Source organism: Pteropus medius, unplaced genomic scaffold (genome assembly GCF_902729225.1).
Source record: "Pteropus medius unplaced genomic scaffold, Ma_sr-lr_union100, whole genome shotgun sequence".
Taxonomy (NCBI): domain Eukaryota; kingdom Metazoa; phylum Chordata; class Mammalia; order Chiroptera; family Pteropodidae; genus Pteropus; species Pteropus medius.
This window is the reverse complement of record NW_024344378.1, coordinates 26,862,083-26,883,769: the sequence shown is the minus strand read 5'-3', so window position 1 is coordinate 26,883,769 and position 21,687 is coordinate 26,862,083. Positions and strand designations below refer to the sequence as shown.

The window sequence follows — 21,687 nt, the reverse complement described above, 5'->3', positions numbered from 1 at the left end:
AAAGATATTTTATATAGTCAGGATTGGGGTAAATCTGGTTTCAATTAAAAATGCAAAATACTTGAGAGGCATGGAGATAACTCAATTCCTAGCAGTCTTTATACCGATATGGATAAAGGATCTGAGAATAAAAGAAAAGAATAGAATAAAACTCTTGGTAAATTTGTATGGAAATAAAACAAAACTGAAGAATCCTCTTGAAAAGTTCGAGACAAAAATTTCTTAATGCATTTTTATTAGGGCTGTTTATCTTCCAAAGGAACTGGGATGATGTGGTAAGAAAATCAATTGGAATCATTTTAAGTTGAATTTTGGATTGATTTTCTGGTTGTTTTAAAGGCAACAGTACTTTTTTTTTTTAACCAAACAAGATTTCAAATCATCATTATATGAGGGTTCAACTGGTTGGCAGCTTTCAGTTCTCTGTATACAAAGCTTTCATATAAGCCTCAAGTGTTTGGAAATTGCCTATCACTTCATCAGAAACAATCTTCCCATCTGAGGCTGGGGGAAATTGCATTGAAAACAATGTAGGAAGTATTTTATGGGCAGCTCAAACCCATGGCTTGAGAATAGAGAACAATCCTAGAGCTAAAAGAACTCAGGAAGAATTCTCTCTTTTTGCCTCAACCAGAATCAAGCTTGGATACTCCAAGGGCCACCCAAGGAGCTAATTCCATATGTTATCCATCAATGCCAGTCATCACCATTATCATTCAAAGCTGATTGAACTATTGAGCACAATGCTAGGGAGTGGGTGTAAAGATAACACACTTGGTTCCTACAACAATTTGCTCACAGTAAAATTGAGGAGACAGGGCATATCCATATCAGGATAGACCATGATTCAAACCAGCATTTGCCAGTTGATATATAATGGTCCAGAAAAAAAAAATACTTTAGTGATTTAAGTGAGCAAAATCCTGGGGGCTGGGGAGGCAAATAGGTCTCTAAGAGGAAGTGAGGATTCTAGAAAGGTGGGAGAAAAAAGGCTTTTAAAGTCTAGGTGCTCCATCTTGAACATGGTTTAAAAATTAACATAGCTTTAATTGATATAAACTCAAGAAATTATTCATGTGAACTTATTAAGCTGTATATAATGATTTGCGCCCTTTTCTGCATATGTTATACTTCAACGCAAACTTTAAACAAAAATTTTTAACTTTAATTTTTAAAAATACTTTAAAGAAATACATACTTGTATTTAGCCTGAGTAGCATGGAAAATTTTTAAATACAAAGTGAAATCTTCCCAGATCATTCTCTCCCCACACCCCTCTCTCTGGCTCACCTTGTTCCTCCCCTTCCCCACATGGGACCTCACCTCCCCCCAGGTCAGTGTGCAATCAGTGGCTCTCTTACCTCCACCATGGCTTCAGCTGACAACTAAGACACTCTGAGAACCTTTCCAGAGGCCTACGACATAAGTGGGGAAGGTTCTCCTGTTCCCTGCAGTTCCAGAACTTGTATTGTGGGTGGGGTTGCAAGATTTGGCAAAACAAACAAAATCAGAATTCTCAGTTATATTTGAATTATAGAAAAATACCTAATGATATTTTTATATGATTATATCCCATTTAATATTTGGGACATACTTGTACTAGTACTATTTGTGTTTATCCGACATTCAATTCTAACTGGGTATTCTGTATTTTACCTGGAAATCCTGTGTCTGGGACACACAGATGTACAGCTCTTTCCAGGGATTAGTTTGCTATTTACCCCCAAAGTTATGTAGAATGAGAAACAATTTTATACAAAGTTCTAAAACTTAACCATTTATTTTATGTTTTTATATTATTATTGTTTTTATTTTAAAATTTATACATGCTGATGGATTTTTAAAAGTTTTAAACATTACAGAGGATGGACTACTTCTGCAGGAATGGTAGAGCAAGAACTTCTAAAAGTTTGCTCCTCCATAAAAGCAACAAGAAAACTAGCGACAATTGTCAAAATTAACATTTTTGAAACTCTAGAAATAACCAAAAACTGGCAAAAACCCAAGGAGTGTTTATTTGAGATAAGTGGCTGAATCTTAGTAGGAAGAGTAAGATTTGTTGTGTTTTAATTTGTCCTATTCCCATCCCTTTCTGCCAACTTCCATAAAGGTCTTGAAGAGAAAGAGGCCCCTAAACAGTGAAAAACAGCATCACGGCAACTCCTGGAGAGGGTAGAATGGGTTTGGAGCTCCCCAAAACACCTTTCTTAGAGAGCTGTCAATATTTAACCTGTCTGGGTCAAATTGCAAACCTTGCCTTAATTTGATATGACTCATACCCCTCTCATTTCAGTCTTTTCCCTGGGACTGTTTGTTAAAAAGAATAAGTCACAGTTGCCCGAGGCGGTAATAGCAGTTAAGAGCTAACAGAAGCTGATCAAAAAAAGTTAAAAGGAAAAGGTGGAGAATGAGATGTCCATAGGGGGCTTTGAAAAGCTCCAGCTCCTCCTTGGGAAATAAGAAAGCCATGCACATGCATAAAGCTGCATGTAGGCCAAGGCTGTGTAGATGCCCAGGAAAAACTGGAGAAGGCCCCACCCTGAGCTTTCTTCACTAGCCGATCTTGAGGCTCTGCATAAATGGGAATTGAAGACTAAGGCAGAGTTGTAGACTGCCTGCCTGAGCTTTAAAAGTGTTCTTCACAACACACACAGACCCCACTGGCAAAAGATGGGAGAGTTATTTGTTCCAGCTACTTAAAAAATTTGTTTAATCATTAGCAAACCAAGGGGAGACTTCATTAGGTAAAGATGACACAAAACACAAACTTTACAGAATTTGCTCAAGAGAGTTACTTACCAAACAAACAGCAATAATAACAAACAGCTACAACAACAAACCCTGAGAAAGAGGGAAATATGATTTCAAGCATTGCCACCTCATATTATTTAAAATGCCCAGTTTTAGACAGAAAAATCTCCAGACACTTCCCCCACCACCAAAAAATAAAGTTTGGCCCATTCACAGGGGAAAAAAAGCATTCAACATAAACTGTTGCTAAATAGGCCCAGATGTTGGAACCAATAGAGAATTTAAATTAGCTATTTAGAATATGTTTTAAAATTTAGAGGAAATTATATTTAAAGTTCTAAAGGAAAGCATGAGAAGGAGTTCTCTCTAAATATCATTAAAGACAGAGAATATCCATGAAGATATAGAGATTGTTAAAAAGAAATACTTAGATATTCTGGCATTGAAAAATATAATAACTGAAATGAAAACTTTGTTAAAGAGGTTTAATAAGAGCTTCGAGCTGTCAGAAGAATTAGCGACTGTGAAAATAGGACTATTGGGATGATCTAGTCTGAATAAAGAACAAAAGGAAAAAATAAAACCCAAGAGCCTAGGAGACCTGTGTGACATCATTGAGCATACCACATGTGTAAATGAAAGTCCCAGGAGAGGAGAGAAAGAAAGGGGTAAAAAGAATATTTGAAAGAAAAATAGCCCAAACTTCCTAAATTCAATGAAAAATTTTAATCTATATATCCAAGAAGATAAAATATAAATAGGATACACTCAAAGAGAGCTCCACCTAGACACATCATAAAATATTGAACAAAGACAAAGAGAATCCTGAAAGGAGCAAGAGAAAAGTGACTCAACACATATAAAGGATCCTTGATAACAATAATAGCTGATTTCTCATCAGAAATTATGGAACTCAAAAGGCAGTGGCATGACATTTTCAAAGTGCTGAAAAGGACTGTCACCTAAGAATTCTGTATCCAACAAAATGATCCTTCAAAAAAAGAGGCTGTAACATCATTCACCTGCTTTGGAAAAGTTTGGCAGTTCCTCAAAAGTCGAACATAGAGTTATCATATGACCCAGCAATTGCATCCTTAGATATATACCCAAGAGAATTGAAAACATGTCCACACAAAACCTTGCACTCAAATGTACACAGTAGTGTCATTTATAATAGACCAAGAATGGAAACAATCCAAACATTCATCTCTGACGCATGCATAAATAAGTGGCACATAAACATACAATAAAATATTATTCAGCTATAAAAAGGAATAAGATACTGATACTACAACATAAACGAAACTTGAAAACATTGTAAGTGAAAAAAATACAAAAGGCTATTGTTTGATTTTGTTTACATAAAATGTCTAGAATATGAAAATCCTCAGAGATGAAAAGTACATCGGCAGTTGCTAGGATAAAGGCTGTAAGGGAATGGGAGTACTAATGGGTATGGAGCCTCTTTTGGGGGGTGATAAAATGTTTTGGAATTAATGTGTTAATGGTTTCACAACCTTGTGAATATACAAAAACTGAATTGTACACTGTATATGCATGAATTTTATGATATGTGAAATTTCTCAAAAAAAGTAAAAAGAAAAAAAAATCATAGACATATTAAATATGGAAAGCCAATGTGCCCTGACCACTATTCCTACCACCACCTAGTGTTAACTCTTATTAAGTTTTGTTTTTTTAAATATATTTCTACAGAAATGTTCTAGTATGTGAACATCTACTTTTGAAATTTACCCAAACAAAAACTCACTACACAAGTTGTCCTGTTAGGTGCTATTTTTACTTTCAACATATCTTAGATTTCTGCCCCACCCCCACCCCCTTTAATACAGAGATAATCCTCCTTGTTTTTTTAATAAATGTTTTTCTGTAAAACATTTTGCTCTGTGGATGTGCCATAATTCATTTAATGATTTCTCTGTTGAAAAACATTTGGGATGCTAGTAATTTTTTCCACTAAAAATATGCTGCAGCAAATATCCTGCTAGATACATTTTTGTACACTTATGGTGCTATATTGTGGAATTCTTAGTAGTAGAATTACACACACACACATTTTTTAAAATTTTTATTTATTTATTTTTTAGGCAAGGCAACCCTTGGTTGACCTCAGAGATTGCAAGGACCTTGTCAGCTTACAATCCCTCTTATTTTTTTTATTTTTTACACCTACAGCACCTGGTCTTCCTAGGTGATCTCTCATCCAAGTACTAACCAGGCCCCACCCTGCTTAGCTTCTGAGATCAGCCAGGATCAGGCGTGCTCAGAGTGGCATGGCCATAGATTCACACACACATTTTAAAGCGCAACAAGAGGCAGAGTGTAGTGGAAGATGGACTTGGTGTTCAACTGGACCTTGATCCCTGATTCTGCCACTTATTAAATAGGTGATCTTGGCTAAATTACTTAACATTTGTGAGCCTCATTTTCTTCATCTATAAAATTGAACTATGTTGAGAAACGCTTCCCCACTCTTCAGACAAGGTGAAGAGACTTATCTAATGGATAAATTTCGTAAGCGTAAATGGAGTGCTCGAGGTTCAGATTTTCCATTTTCCTTCTTGGGGGCGCACTTCTCTGCACTGCACATCTTCCACGGACAGCTTCCATGCTGAGGGGTCTGCTTCCGTCCAGTCTTCAGGTGACTAGACAGGTTCAGGGGAGGAGGCATTCGGCTCTTCTGTTGAACTAAACCATCTGACTTAATCTTTTTCAGTAAGAAAAGTGATATTTGTCTCCATCTTCTTTTTGTCTTATTTCTCAGGTTTCTTAGAATGAAGGTGAAGGAGACAGGTGGTATTTATTTGACCCTCTCAAGATCCTAACCAACTACTACTACCCTCCTCAAAGTACGGTTTTGAGGATTGAAGAGATATAATGTTTGAAAAGTATTTGGCATATCTAGGTGCTTAGAAACTATAATTATTAATATTATTTCAGAAAAAAGTTATGGTTTGTATTACCCCCTTACGCTCTATTATATGTATCCCTATTAGCCAAGCGTTTTTTTTAGCTCTCCTTTCTGTATTTTACATTACCAAAAAAGTACATATATTGACTATACCATTTCAAATTACATGTACCCTTTTTACACTCTTGCCAAAATATATTTCACCCTCTATGTTGGTCAGATTCTTTCACATGCCGAGGGGTAGAAACAAAATTCAAACTATCCTTAGCAGAAGAGAAAATTTAATGACCTCAGATAACTGGGGAAGACAGCATACATGTGATCTCAGGTAGGACTGGATCTAGGAGCTCAGTGCCACCTGGACTTTCTATTTCATCATCAAATATGCTTTTCTTTGTTCACCACTGCATTCCCAACACCTAGGCCAGTAACTGTCACATAGTATGGATGTGTGTGTGTGTGTGTGTGTGTGTGTGTCTGTGTGAAATAAATATATGAGTTCTTCTCTAATGTCCTCAGGCTTCTTTATAGTCAAAGCTTGGATTATACAACAAAGTTATTCACCCCAGAAGCCATAAGCAATTCGTTTTCTATTTGTCCTATGTGTTTTTTGTACCTTTTTCTTCTTTTCCAATCTTCCTTTGCTTTTTTGTATATTTGAAAACTATTATTTGAGAACTCCTTTCTTGAATTCTTAGGTATAACTCTTTGTTGTGTTTTTAGTGTTTTTTTTAGGGTTTATAGTAGACATATTTAAGTCTATCTTCAAGTGATATTTTACCATTTCATGTAGTCTAAGAACTTGACAATGTTAAACATTTTCCTCTCCTAGACTTTGTGTTATTGTCTTACATATTACTTCTACTTATCTTATAAACCCCATAATACACTGTTATATTTTTGCTTTAAACAGGTGTTTTAAAGATTTCAAATAATAATAAAAAAAATCTTTACATTTACCAGCCTAATTATTTCCAGTAATTTTTACTCCTTTTTGCAGATTTAGATTTCCATCTGATAAAATTTCCCTTCTGCCTAAAAGACTTCCCTGAACATTTCTTATAGTATTGGTGTTATAGTCTGCTGGTAATGGATTCTTTCAGCTTCTGTGTATTTGAAAAGTTGTTATTTTGCCTTCATTTTTGGAAGGTATTTTTGCAAAGAATTCTGCTTTTACAGTTTTTATCCTTCAGTACTTGAAGATATTGTTCCACTGTTTAATTGCATGCATTTTTCCAACAGAAATGTATTTTCATCCTTATCTTTGTATGTGTTGTTGCTTTTTTTTTTTCCTCTGACTGCTTTTAAGATTTTTTTTTCCTTATCCTTGGTTTTAAGCAATTTGATTTAATACACATTGGGTATAATTTTCTTTATATATATTGTACTTGGGATTTGCTGAACTTCTTGGATCTAAGGGTTCATAGTTTCATTGAATTGGGAAATTTGGGGGCCATTTTTTCTTCAAATGCTTTTCCTGTCTTCCTTTCTTCAGAGACTGCAATCACACGAACATTTGGCTGCTTGATTTTGTCCCATATTTCACTCTTTCTGCTCATTTTTATGAGTCTATCTCTCACTATGTTACATTTTGGGTTTTTCTATTGCTGTGCCTTCAGGTCGACTAATCTATGTCTAATCTGCCATTACTACCACCCGGTGCATTTTTCGCCTGAGACATTAAAATTTTCATATCTAAAAGTTTAATTTGGACATCTTTTATATCTTCTATTTCTCTACTAATGTTTCATATTTCCTCTAATTTCTTGAACATATGGAATACAGGTATTATAAGTGTTTTAATGTTATTGTTTACTAATTCTATCATGTATGCCATTTCTTTGTCATTTCTGAGTGCCTACATTACCTGAAAGTTTAGACCCAAATCCAAGCTAGCCTGAATTTTATAAGAGAAAACAGGTGGATAAAAAGTCTCCTTTTGCCCTCTGCTGGAAGACTCAGGAAGAAATCCTACTAGAGATGGTCCCTAGGCTCATTAAACTGGCAGCTTCAATGGAGACACAAATAGAATGGGGAGAAGACGTAGCGAGGGCCTCTGAAAACTGACTAGGTGAATGCATGTAGTTTCCTCCTTTGATAAACCAAAATGCATATATCTGAGTTGAGTCTTCTGATGTTTATACATATACTTGGAACAACCTCAAAAATCATCTGGGGACTTTGTCAACCACACAAATTATGACCTGTAAGCCCAATTCAGTCACGTCCATTTGCTTAAGTATTGTCTATGACAATTTTAATGCTACAACGGCAAAGTTGAATGATTAGAACAAAAATGATATTGTACTCAAAACCAAAAATATATAGTATATAGTTCTTTATATAGAAAAGTTTGCTGACCTCTTATCTAGACCAGTGGTTTTCTCCCCTTTCCGTTTTAAAGATGGAGCAACGCTATAGGAGTGATCCGGGGTTTCCGTGGGGAGTACAGGAAAGGGGGAAGCACCCACCATCACCACAATCCACTCGGATAGAGCAACTCTCTTTTCATCTGTTAGGCTGCCTTTTAACATTTCTTTGGAAGATAGCTTTGTAGAAAATTTAAATCTACTATCCTATTTTGAATCTTTGTTTTCAGATGTGAAAGCAAAGACTGGAGAGGGAAAGTAAATTTATTACTCAACGTCACATAGTTCCTTACAACCCAGATTTCATGATCCCAGGTCTAAGAGTTCTTCACACCATCCTGAATTAAAATCAAATTAGGCGAGGACACTCTTGAAGGACATATAACAACGACGACAATAACAACAAAAGCAGAGTGAAGGGGAGAGTGCCCAAACTATGACTGGAGAATTCTGCCTTGGGCTAGAACTCCCGTAAGCATATCACCCATCACTGGCAGTTGTGCTCCCTTGATTTATGGGACTCTTGTGGTGCTGTCCCACTCCTGAAAGGAGTTATTGCTTTTTTAGCCCCATGTATAGCCCCCTGAAAGGGTTGAGAGACCCAGAAATAGAAAGTAGGGAGTGATGAAACCTAGGAGAAAATGAGATATGGACATAATAGACAGATTCACTGGAAATACAGGGAAAGGCCTGTGCCAGGATAAATTTACTTCAAAACAGGCCTGGATGGAAACGTGGATTCTACACACAGGCTAAAACAAACTTGGGGCCACTGTAAATTCTACGTTCATTTAGAGGGAAGGCTGAGGGGAATAAGGGGGAAAGGTGGGGAAAGATCACCAGGGTAGCTTTTAGTCTCTCTTCAGCTCTGAACCCGAATCTACAAACTCCACTCAATAAAACAAAATATCTGTTAAGACTCACTGTACAAAAAGGCAGGTTGATATGTATTTATTTTTCCTCAAGCATGAACTCCGAGGTCTCATACTCTCCACTCTAAGTGGCATATTGCTATACAGACTGTTTGTACCCCCAACAATTTTGCATGTTGAAGCCCTAACGCCCAATGTGATGGTGGCAGTGGAGTCTTCGGGTGATAATTAGGTTTAGATAAGGTAAAGAGGGTGAAGTCCTCATGATGGGATGACTGCCCTTCTAACAACAGGAAGAGACACCAGAGTTTCCTCTCCCCATCATGTGAAGATATATGGAGGAGGCAGCTGTCCGCAAGCCAGGAAGCCCTCACCAAGAAATGAACCTGTCAGCACCTTGGTCTTGAATCTTCAACCTCCAGAATTGTGAGAAATAAATGTCTATTATTAAAGCCACCCAGTCTATGGTATTTTGTTATAGCAGCTCGAGGTGACTAAGACACATATCAAAGCATTTCTTTCAACTTACTCCTCACATTAATTCTCCTTACTTATTGGCATGTTAAGCTTCAGTTGAGCAATTTTGTGTTTATCTCTTAGTCACTGTGAAGTAGGTAACCAGTTATGTTTTCCTCTTTGGATTGGCTGTTGGAAATCTTAGAGACAAACTCAGTTTCTTCCCAAAGCAAGGACTCATTAGCATACATTCTTGTGAAAACCTCATTTCTAGCCCCATTTTATGTCCTGACTTTTTCTTCCTCCCCTGTTTTAAGTGAAAGGTGTGTGTCCACACATGTTCCGCAGAGATGCACAGATGATAGCATCTGCCCCCTAAGTCAGCATGGTGGTGGCAACCGTAACTAGCAAAAGAAAGGGGAAGCTCCTGGGACTTTAATTGTAAGGTTCTAAATTTCCTCCCCATGTGGAGGTTTTTTTCTCTACTACTCTTGGAAAATTTGCAAACTGCTCTTGTCATCACTGACTACAGGGCGTCAGCATCTCCCTAAACAAATAGAAGTGAACTTTATAAGGGAAATCAAGGCTGGAAAGCAAGGCCTAGCTGCATGATACAATCTTATATTAGAACAGGAGAGGCATGGACATTGCAGAGATCCCTAGAAGACTAACGGCGAATTAAACCTTATAGCAGTAACAGATTTGAGTTTTATTTGTTTATATCAAGGGATAATTTTTAAGAACTATGTGTGTAGGAAGGTCACAAGAAGGGGGAACTGAAACCATGCCTCTGACAAAAAAGGAATAGCTGAGAATTTTGAAAAACTATCTCACCCATGAAATAAGTCTAGAAAAACAAATATCCACTAGCTGAGAAAGATCTTGAAGGTAACCAGGGCCCTGGGCAGAAAAAATTTACATAGTCATGAGAAATAAAAGCCCATACCACATAAGGCGCTAAGGCCTAATTTTTCACTATCCTCAATGGCAGGAAACTAAAGTGATAACATTAAAATTGGTCTAGGAGTCAACAGGTTAGTGGTTACTAGAGGGAAACAGGGTAGGGGAGGTAGAAAAGGGTAAAGGGGATCAAATATATGGTGATAGAAGGAGATTTGACTTCGAGTGGTAAACATACAGTGCAATATACATGTGTATTATAGAATTGTACACTTGACCCTTATATAATTTTATTAACCAATGTCACCCTAATAAATTTAATTTAAAAAATTGGCCAAGGATTTGTGAAACTAGTAAAACAGGAGAGGAAGCAAACTCAAAATAGTTCTTTAGGAATACTTCTGCAATTCAGAGCACATAGGAATCACCACTACCTCCAATCTCCAAATGCCACCCCACACAAAAAACTACTAAGATAACTTCACAATAATAACATTACAAAATATATAAGGAAATAATCTACCATGAGAGAGAACTGGCAGATGCAACAAACAGGAGAAGCAGCATTTTCAAGGTCTGGAGAAAGTAGAGCCATTTATGAGACTAAAATAGAAATAATTAGACATCATAATGAAAGAAATAAAATAATTAAAGACATCATAATGAAAGAATACAATAGGATGTAAAAAAAACAGGCAGAGAAAGAGAAAACATAGAACTTTTAGAAATGAAAACCTGTTTAAATATCAGGTTAGACACTGAATAGAGAATTAGTGAACTGGAGGATAGATTTGAATAACTAACTTGCAATGCAGCACAGAGAGATAAAGAGGGGGAAATTACAAACTAGAAGAAATAGGGAGAAGCAAGCAAGTACGATAATCCTGCATGTATTTAACATATCAAAACCAAAGTGAATCAGAAAATTAAAGAGATAATTTTTAAACAGGCGATTGCAATAGGTAGATGTTCACTGATGTGGAATGTGTCATGAAAAGGAAGAGGACCTGGGGTTTTACGAAGGCAGGTAAATAAGACACTCCTACGGACGTCATGCGGAAGGAGGGAGACAGATTTCATTTCAGAGGATACAGACTCTAGGACCCAAGAACTTTGAAGTTAGCTGTTTCCAGAACTCAAAATAATTGGGGGGAGGGATGCCTTCACTTATCTCTGCTTTCCAGGAACAGAGATCTCAGGTAAAGTTCAACATTACCAAACAGGGGTTCCAGAGGACAAAGCAGAAAAGAAGTGGAGATCAAAGAGGGAATTCGAAAAAGATAAAGTCTCAGAATTTTTCAGAATTAAAGAAAGACATAAGTCTTCAGAATTATGAAGCACATCGAGTCCTACATAAAGATAAACAAAACAAAAGCCATACCTAGACACGTAGTAGGCAAAACTGCAACTGTGAAGAATTATCGTAAATTAGGAATGTTTTTTATTGTTCTTTGTTTTTTTCATCTTCCCCCCTCTCAGGTATTGCTAGTTTTGAACAGTTGAAATTACACTTTTCGATTGCTTTCTGAAGTTTAGAACTTAAGCAGAATCAAAATCAGTTATTAAAAGAAGACTTGGAACACTCCGAGACTGGATTGCTCTTCTCCCGTCACAGGGACCTCATCCTTAGGACTCAGCTTGCCCCCCTCTGGGGTCTCCCCTTCCCTCCTTTCGCTTTTCTTTTTCACCATTGGCCATCTCTCTCCTAAACTGCTCCTGAGAAACTCCACAATTTCCTTAATTTATTTTGCGGTGCAATTCAGTCTTCTTTTTCTCTGTCTCTCTCTCTTCTAAAACCCTCCTTTCAGACCAAGCCCACACCCAAGGAAGCCTTCAATATGTTTCCCTAAACAAAACACTTCCCCTGATATAAATTATGTCACTATTCAGGTATATGAAAGTTGCTGCTATTGATTTTTTGTAATAAATAGCAATTTTTTCCAGGAAAAAAAATTATTTTTCCCCTTAATTATCAAATTTTATTTGTAGTAGATATCACTGGCTTTTAATTCATCTTCAATTCTAAATTTTCCGTATTGGGCCAGGTTTAGAGAGGGACATATGAATAAAATAGAGATTCTCATATACACATTGCTTTAAAACTGAAAAAAAAAATTCAAAAGTGTCAAGTGTTTGTTATATTTTTAAGCAACATGAAAATGGCTAAGCCAAAGCAGTTAGATCAAAATTATTTCATCGAAATGTCACATACACACATCATAGTAACATTCCTATCTTACAGATGAGTAAACTGAAGCTCCGACCATTCATCCAGTTTACTTCTCCAAGTTCACAGAGCTGGTAAGTGGTTGAGCTGGGCCTTCAACCCCCATCCTCTGATTCAAAATATCATCCTCTTTTAAAGACACATTGTAGCCTGTAGAGTTTTCTTCTCAATTTAATAAGTTTCATTTTAGCCTAAAGAAAAAAAATTGACTGACTAGTGTTTGCCACCACATATACTTTGTTTATTCCTGCAGGTCACCACTGAGTACAGATGGGAGTTCAATTCCTCTTGACAAAGGAAGTTCCCAGAGGGTAAACAGGGAAAGAACATACACGATTCTTCTAGCAGGGCTTTATTTTTTTTTCTTATAAATCAACATGTAAAATCCCATAGTGACTTTAATACTTATGGAAATTAGTGTGGCCTCCTCCATTGCAAATAAAGTGGGTGTCTTGAGGGCCTGTATTTTTCCCTGCATATGATGTTCCAGCTCTGTTGTCAGCCAACAGCACCACCTTATTAGGACCGAAGAGTGTCTTTTAAAATCATTGCTCTAAAAGCTGCTGCTGCTAGACCCACCGTCCTCCAAACCATCAGCCTTCCAATGTGCCCTGTGGACCTTGGGCAGAGAGACAAAGAAACATTGTTTTTTAGACTTCGGTTTCAGCTGGGAATCAGAAGTTGTGTGGAGCCATTGAGTGGAGTCACTTATATATTCATCTAACAAATATTTGAACACCTGTTAGTGCCAACAGTGTGCTAGGCACTGGGGACATGCTGAGAAGAGGCACAATTCCTATCCTCATGCAGCTCATAGATCAGGCGGGGAGGAACAGGCATTAAACAAATACTGTAATTATACAAGTAACTCAGATGTCACTGTTCCTGCAAGCAGTCTCTTTTCTCGTCTCCTGCTAACTTTGATGCAGGACCCAGCATTTCTCTTCTTTCCAATAAATAGACAATCTGCTCTGTACCAAAAGCATTCATGAATAACGTAGGTGTTGAGCAAGTTTCAGTATAGGAGATGGAGAAAAGAGTTTGGTTTCCACTGTTACACTCCCACTGTTCACACCCCAGTGAACTAACAAATTCTCTTAGGAAGTATCTGATCTGCAACCCGGAATCTTCTCTGTCCTCTTCTGAAGCAGTTCTGGATCTTGCTGTCTTGTGTCTCCTCTTCCTGTGTTTCCCCCCTGGGACGTCATTTCTCTGTCCCACCTCCACCCCCATCACGGTGAGCAACTCAGCTCTGCTTCTGAGTCTGCGTCCTGGCTTGCTCACTGGCAGCATCTCAGGGCTCAGCAAAGAAAATGCCCTCCAGTGGCCAGAAGCCACCTCCTCAGAAGACAGCATGGATGTCGGGGTTAGGTGGATATAACACCCAAAACTGGTTGTGCTATGCTTAAATAGGTAGTAATTATAATGGTGATCATTTGCTCAGGTGCCAGAAGTCACTCTGAGTAAGAGGCCAACCTGGTGTGATGGCCAAGAACAGCTGTGCTGTCGCTCGTCTGCCACATCAGGTCCCCGCCTCCTGAGTCAGCCTCTGTCTAATTAGGAGCAGCCACAATCTCTGTCTGAATAATTCTCTGGGCTAGGGTTTCTTCCTGAATGACTCAATTCACACGGGATGAGAAACTGTCTCTTTCCACTAGGAAGTGGAAATAAAACAACTGACTCACATTTCGCGCTTCCATTTTTGCCAAGCGTAGATGATAATGCCTGTTACTCAGAAGTGGGCTAGAGCTGAATCTGCTTTCTATAACTCACTGACTTGGCTAGGAAGTTAAAATCCAGGTAGCAGGCAGCCAAGGGAGGCACATCAAGTTAAGTTCCTGGGTCCTAGATTCTAGTCTCAGAGTGTGGCCATTCCTCTGTCTGGTGCTCTGGAGCCAATCAGGACAAGACCCGAGGTGACCTGTTGATTCAAAAGTTTCCCCCTACCCAACTTCTCCCTCCCTGGATGATGTCTCCTGGCGAAGGCAGACATCCTGCAAATCCTGTGAAAACGTCTGATACCCCAGAACATGGAGCATGAGGCTTCGGGAGCCAATGGTGGATGCCACTTGCAGACACTAGAGAAGTCAGTGTGAAGGACATATGCCAGAGGCCAAGCTCAGGGACTAAGCTGAGAGCAAACCTGAGCACCATGGCCAAAAGCAAGAACAGTGCCTGGATCTAGAGTACTGGACAGACGATAGGTCTAAAGGCTTACTGTCCACGGGCTGCAGTACAGTGGGAGTGAGGCAAAGGCTCGTCCCTGAATTTATGCACCTCCTAATTACTGATAGTAAGGGAGCCAGCCAGCAGACACCTCCTTTTTTTCTTTTAACATTTTTTCCTAAACATTTCTCCATGTCAATACATATTTGAGATACGGTAGTTCTACTAACAATCGCCAAAAAAAAAGACTTATGATTCATATGCACATAATTATGCCATAGTAAGTATTGCTCGCTGTGTTCTGAGATATGTCCTCACAATGTATAACATTATGGGAAGTACATTGTACCATGCCGGGGTGACAAATTTTCTTCAGCTGTACCATTATTAGCACTAGAGAGTTCACATATTCTTCCCCACTATGTGATTGCAAGATATGATCCTGTTGTTTTAAAGACCAGTTTGCCAATTCTAAAACAATAACTTTTGAGCCTTTCCCCTGACACTCACAAAAGCATTGACAAATTAAACTCCTTTTTGCGTAGACTCTATAAACTCACAGCCAGCTGACATAAATGGAGCCTCACATATATATTAATAAACCCTCACAACAAACATGTAATATAAGCACCTTGATTATCCCTATTTTATAGAGAAGAAAACTAAGCCTTAAAAACATTAAGTAACTTAGCCAGAGTCATTCAATAAATAAATTGTTGAAAGTCATTCAATAAACAGAATCATTCAATAAACCATGACTCAAAGCAAAGACTGTCTGATGCCTAGCTATATGCATAGCTACTCTGCTCTTCCCGGGCAGAACACATCAGATACCTTCATGAACCGTTTCTGATGTCTCTTGGGTCCCTAATGCATTAATACTGCATCTTGGCTCTCCTGTCTTCTACAGAATGCTCTAATCTTAACAATTCTTCCCATAGCCGAGAGATTCTTCTTTGGTTTAATTTTATCATGATCACTCTCTTCCCTTACCCTTCTGTCCTTGATTAAGCTAGAATATCAAATAGTAGTATTTGGATTTGAAATTTATCATCTTCAGGAAATGGAAAGCTACCAAACAGATTAGATGATCCTGTAGAAAACTCAATCTGCCCCAGCCTGGCCCAACCTGAACCTAAGTTAGACGGAAGTGCCAGCCAGCCAGCTTCCTGAGGGAGAAATCACTAGGAGTCACTAAGACATCACTAAAATTGATCAGAAGTCTTTCAGTAACTCAAGTTTCCCACTGAAGTCAAAAGTGTCCTTGTGGTGGGGGTGGGGGGAACAATTACCACACAAGTGGCCCACTTGTTTTGGTTACCTTTGTGATATTCTCTAGAACTTGAATAATCATAGCTGTGTCACCATCCCTGGGGACCTGACAGATGATAATGCCTGTAGGTCAGTGGAAATTCTTAAAGAGTGTTTTATTATCTAGATTGTAAACCATTTATATACATTCCAATAAGTTGTCTTGTATCCACCACCACCCCCCACAAAAAAATCGCAAAATAAAAATTAAAATAAAATTATACAAAAGCAAAAATGTTTTGGCAACACAAAGTCCATAAAAGAAACTTAAAACATGATTTGATCAAACTTTTGTGATTATATGCATAAAAATTATCTTTTATTTTTTTCCTATATAAAGAAAAACGTAATAAAAAGTAAAAAAAAGAAAATAATAAAAACAGTTTATTACTTTCCTATTCGTAAAGATTGTGAATGACTTATGACACTGAGTTGTAAGTGATGGAAAAACAATGACAAAAAAGATTATTTCAAATAGGTTGAAATACCACACTAAGTTATAAGTGATGGGAAAACAATGACACAAACAACCATTTCAAATAGGTTAAAATGCCATACTAGATGATGAAAGCCAGGTTTCTCAATGTTTGAAGAAGGGAGTTAAAAAATGGAAATAGGGGAGACTGCAATCAACACCGCGGTTCATGCGGTGGAGAAGGTAATCTCAAAGCAACTCTCTTGCAAATTACTTATGAACGGCACGGCATGGGGGAAACAGTCACTACAGAGTATCAACATCACCAATCACGGGACAGATGGACTTCGTGTGCCTCCTCATGTGATGCACAGAGTAGAACACAATATCACATCCGTGGTGTTTCTGCCAAAAATGCGTAACCAGAATCAAATCATGAGGATAATTCAGAAAAAGCAAAATTGAAAAATATCCAATAAAATAACTTCACAATTGTCAAAAACATGAAAGATAAAGGAAGATGACGAAAGTGTTCCAGAGTACAGGAGACTAAAGACACGTGACAACTAATTGCAAGGCATGCTTCTGGACTGGATCCTGAACCAGCGAAACTAATAACTGTAAAAACATTACTGGGACCACTGGAGCCATTTAAATATGAATCTGAGGCTATAGTATTATGTCAAAATTATAGTGTATGATTTTGACTATTGTAATGTGGTCATGTGGACAAACACATGTAAGAGAAGTCATTGCTTTTAGGAAATGCACACTAAAGAATTTATAGATAGAGGATCATAATATCAGCTCGGTGCTCCAGATGGTTTAAAAAAACAGAGAGAGTAAGAGCAAATGAGAAAGTGAATGAAGCGAAATATTAAGAATTGGTGAATCTGTGTAAAAAGAACACAGGTGTTTCTTACACTATTCTTTTGACATTTGTGAAAGTTAGAAATCATATTAAAATAAAAATGTTTAAATATCAGATTACATTTGAAGTATTCAACAAATCTTTTTAAAAAACAGTTTATTACTTTCCTATTGCAGCTGTGACAAATTACCACAAACTTTGTGGCTTAAAACAACGTAAACTTATGACCTTATAGGTCTTTTCCAGCTTCTAGAAGCTGCCTGCATTTTTTGGCTCATGGCCCTTCCTTGCATGACTCTAACCTCTGCTTCTATCATTACATCTCCTTTCCTGATGCTGACTCTCCTGCCTTCTTCTTCTAAGGACCTTTGTGATCACATTAGAAACTCCCTAGATCAGGAGTCCCCAACCTCCAGGCTATGGACCGGTACTGGTACATGGCCTGTTAGGAATCTGCGCCGCACAGCAGGAGGTGAACAGCAAGAGAGAAAGCGAAGCTTCATCTGTATTTGCAGCCGCCCCCCAGCACTAGCATTACCGCCTCAGCTCCACCTCAGATCATCAGGCATTAGATTCTCATAGGAGCACCAGTCCCTGGTGCCAAAAAGGTTGGGGATCACTGTCCTAGATAGTCCAGGATAATCTCCCCATCTCAGGTCCTTAATTTAATCACATCTGTGAATTCCCTTCTGTCACAAGTCTCAGGGGTTGGAATGTGAACATCTTGGGAGCCCTTATTCTACCATAGAATTCAGTTTTTAATATAAAGAGAAACAAATCTATCCTCCTCCCAAATAAATATTAAACAATATTCAAAGAAGTTTGAATTCTAGGAAAGGGGTATGCCATCAGGGATGAAAACACAGGGCATCATATTACTATAATATTCTAGATCTTAAGCTGGAGAACAAATATAAGGGAGTCTGTTTTATTATCTCCAAACTGCACTTACAAATTAGTCTGTTATATGATTTCGTTCATAATTGTTTTTAAAAACACAAAGAATTACATGTAATGATAGAATAGTCTATGTTGATAAGGCTTACTTTTATTAGGCTTGGAGTATTTTGAAAACTATTCTACTTAAATATTTTTGAAAAGAATTTTTAAACAGTTCATCTTTTCATTAAGGTTAATTACATGGAAACAAGATTAGTTGTTAGCAGACTTAGCAACTAATGTCTTGAACCTATTATTGACAGGTATCATTACTTTGTCAATCAAATCGAACAAATAGAAAATTATTACCATTAAAAATTTGCCAGAACAGATCAGTGGTTGTCAGGGGTAATGGGTAGCAGGAAGAGGGCAAATATAAAAAGATACCCTGAGAAAATTTTTTGGGGTGACAGACTATTCTGTACCCTGATTACAGTGGTGACTACATGAATGTATACATGTGTTAAAATTCATAGACATGCACACCAAAATATGAAAGTCAATTTTACTCTATGGTAATGTAAAAAGTAAAAGTTCACTTTATGATAATGTACAGAGTAACTTTTTAAAATTATGCTAATCTATTTTGACCCAACAGTTTTAAATCTAGGAATTTAGCCCACAAAATATATTCAAATACACACACACATACTCACATGTTCCCCCAAAATAGTGAGAACATATTCATTGAAGCAAAACAAGAACCTGGAACCTACCAAATGTTTATCGGCAGAGGACTAAACAAATTATAATGTTTTTGCACTATGCAAGTCATTAAAATAGATTTTAAGTAAACTGACTTGCGTAGAAGCTGTTCTAGAATAGACTGGAACTTCAGGTGATAAGTAACCTACTTTCTAAAGGCAGCCTAAAGCAATTGGGGGCCAGGTACCTCTCCAGGGCAGGAAAGAAACAGTTAGGTTGGCTCAGTTACCCAGGTGTCAGTACATAATTCCCTCTAATCTGTACATATATATGCAGACTTTGAGAAACAAAGTTCAAGGAGAAGTTTCATTCTTGAGATGTCAGCCTTGTAGAGAGTGCTATGGTTCCCTTTTCTTTCCTCATGAGGAGACTATCCTTCAAAAGAATTAAATAAGAGGAAACACATGGAGATTAGAGGTGTAAGCAAGAAGGGGGTCCTCACATTTTATTCCCTGCTTGGATACCTGCTTATTCAGTACAACTGCTCATTTGTCCTCTGTGTCTATTTGCTCAGGGAATAAAAAGAGACAGCAGGGCAAAGAGGCCATAGTCCTGGAGCAGTGCCTCTGCTCACCTGTGTGTGCGACAAGGATGTGTGAGCCTCCTGAGACTGAAATTATCCTCGGAATGTCACTGGACTCCAGACACCTTGCTGGATAACCTACCCAAGAGGCTTGATCACCAGGAGAGAGACCCACCAGGAACAAGAGACTGTGGGATGAACTGTCCTGGGTGGGAGCTGAGAGGGGACTGAATAAGGTTGAACTACAGCATACTTACCGTGAAGCAGCCACGCACATGTCCTATGAGCAAGGCAGCCTTTAAATTACAATGAGCACCATCAGAACACCCAACAATGGTCGCTATATCCATTTGCTCAGGGGGCCATAACAAAACGCCACAAACTGAGGGGCTTAGACAACAGAAATTTATTTTCTCGCAGTTATAGAGGATAGAAGTTCAAGATCAAGGAGACTATGGGGTTGATTTCCTTTGAAGCTGCACTTGCTTTACATGGTTGTCCCTCTGTTCACCTGAGCCGCTAGTGTCTCTTTGTGCGTCCAAATTTCCTCTTTTTATAAGGATACCAGTCAGTTTGGATTAGGGCCCTCCCCAATGGGGTCATTTTAACTTAATCACCTCTTTCAAGACCCTATCTTTTTAAAACAGTCACATTCTGAGGTAATGGGTTATAGGGCTTCAACGTATGAACTTCAGGAAAACATTTTTCAGTCTCTCTTATTTTCCCTCCTTCTCACCTCAACCACGAAAGGGGGAGTAAAGAAAAAGTGAAAAGGTAAGCCACACCCTTCTCTACTCAAACCCCGTCACTGAAGTCTGCCCTGCAATGGCAAGTTCGAGGAAGAGAATGAACATGAAATTGGATGTGAGGTTTAGTTTTAAACTATTCTAGACAGGACAGAACATATTAATAATAAGAAGTGACCAGAAAGCTATGAGATCTGCCCAAGATATCATTAAGAGTCAGAAATGGAGATTCCATAGAATATCGTTGAAAGAAGTGATTGGAGAGAAAAATAAAGTTTCGTATTTCTGTTCTATTGCATGTAGACTGTCTAACTGATCACAATATATATTGTTATGGAAAGAAGTTCATAATATATAATTTACTGATTAAAACAAATTGGAGGACAATATGCATATTATGAACTTACTTGGATTAAAAAAAAAAAAGTGTGATAGATGCCTACTGTTCTTGGCTATCTGGCATCTTTTCTTCTACTTTTTCTGCTAACATTTTCCCCAGCAATGGGTTGATCATGTTACTCCAGTTGAGCTTCTCATGATACCTCACACCCCTTGCTAGTGATTAATCAATAGATTGAACCAATCAGAAACATTCTCTGGGATTTTTCAAGCCAGAGGGACAACGTCCTTTTCCTCTCTGGTCACCAGTTCTAAGGCTCAGAGCTGGGAGCTGCTGATGATCATATCTCCTGACTCATGGAGAACCAATGTAGACAAATGAAGCCAACATGCAGAGAGACATTGAGATGAGATATAAAAAGAGCAATTCATGAAGATGCTCTAGCCCTGGTTTCAATCATTTCCAAGGCCGATTCTACTCTTGTCCTTCCAAAACTTGGGGTATCTGAGCCAATTAAGTCTTGCTTTTTGCTTGAGTCAGTTCGCTTTTGTTTCTATCTCTTGAAACAAAAGAATCCCAAAAATATAATTTTTGTGCAATTATATCTCATAGAATAGATAAAAATTGTTGATGGCAGTTAATTCTGATAAATGACATACTTTTTCCTTATGTCTTATATTTTAATTTCTTTATGTCAATTATTTATTACTTTTGCAATAAAACACATTTAGGAAAAGGAGAACGCAAAATAGGATAGCATTGATGATAGCCAAAAAATGTATGAATATACATTAAATAAGACTGGGAACTGAACTTAGAGCCAAGGATGCTGCTAAACAACCTAAAATGTACAAGACAGCCTCCCACAACAAAAAATTATCTGGCCAAAATGTCAAAAGTACTGAGTTGAGAAACCCTGACTTTGAGAGTTGAATGTTTGCAAAGCATTTCATGTACATTATTTCAATCCTCATACAACCCTATAAAGTTAGAGTTATTATCTCTCCATCTTATTGCTAAGGAAACTGAGGCTTAGAGAAGGTCAATGGTTTGCCACCTGACAAGCGTGTAGGGAGGCTAAATTTGAACACAGGTTGGTCTCACTCCATTACCAGGCTCCTACACTGTGAAACAGAAGCAGAAAGAGGTGAAAAAAGAACAAGG

The 21,687-nt window shown here is 37.9% G+C and overlaps 1 long non-coding RNA gene and 1 pseudogene across 1 annotated transcript in view; one reads left to right on the top strand and one right to left on the bottom strand.

The window, feature by feature from the left end:
- The window catches only part of LOC120609321 (uncharacterized), a 24,202-nt gene extending 3,587 nt beyond the window's left edge, over nucleotides 1-20,615 (top strand). Inside the window, exons 2-3 of the long non-coding RNA XR_005654735.1 lie at nucleotides 12,523-12,581; nucleotides 19,429-20,615. This is a non-coding gene — a long non-coding RNA (uncharacterized LOC120609321). The remainder of the gene's footprint in view (nucleotides 1-12,522; nucleotides 12,582-19,428) is intronic.
- LOC120609812 (uncharacterized) lies at nucleotides 4,939-5,057 on the bottom strand (annotated as a pseudogene).
- Nucleotides 20,616-21,687: the final 1,072 nt, after the last annotated feature.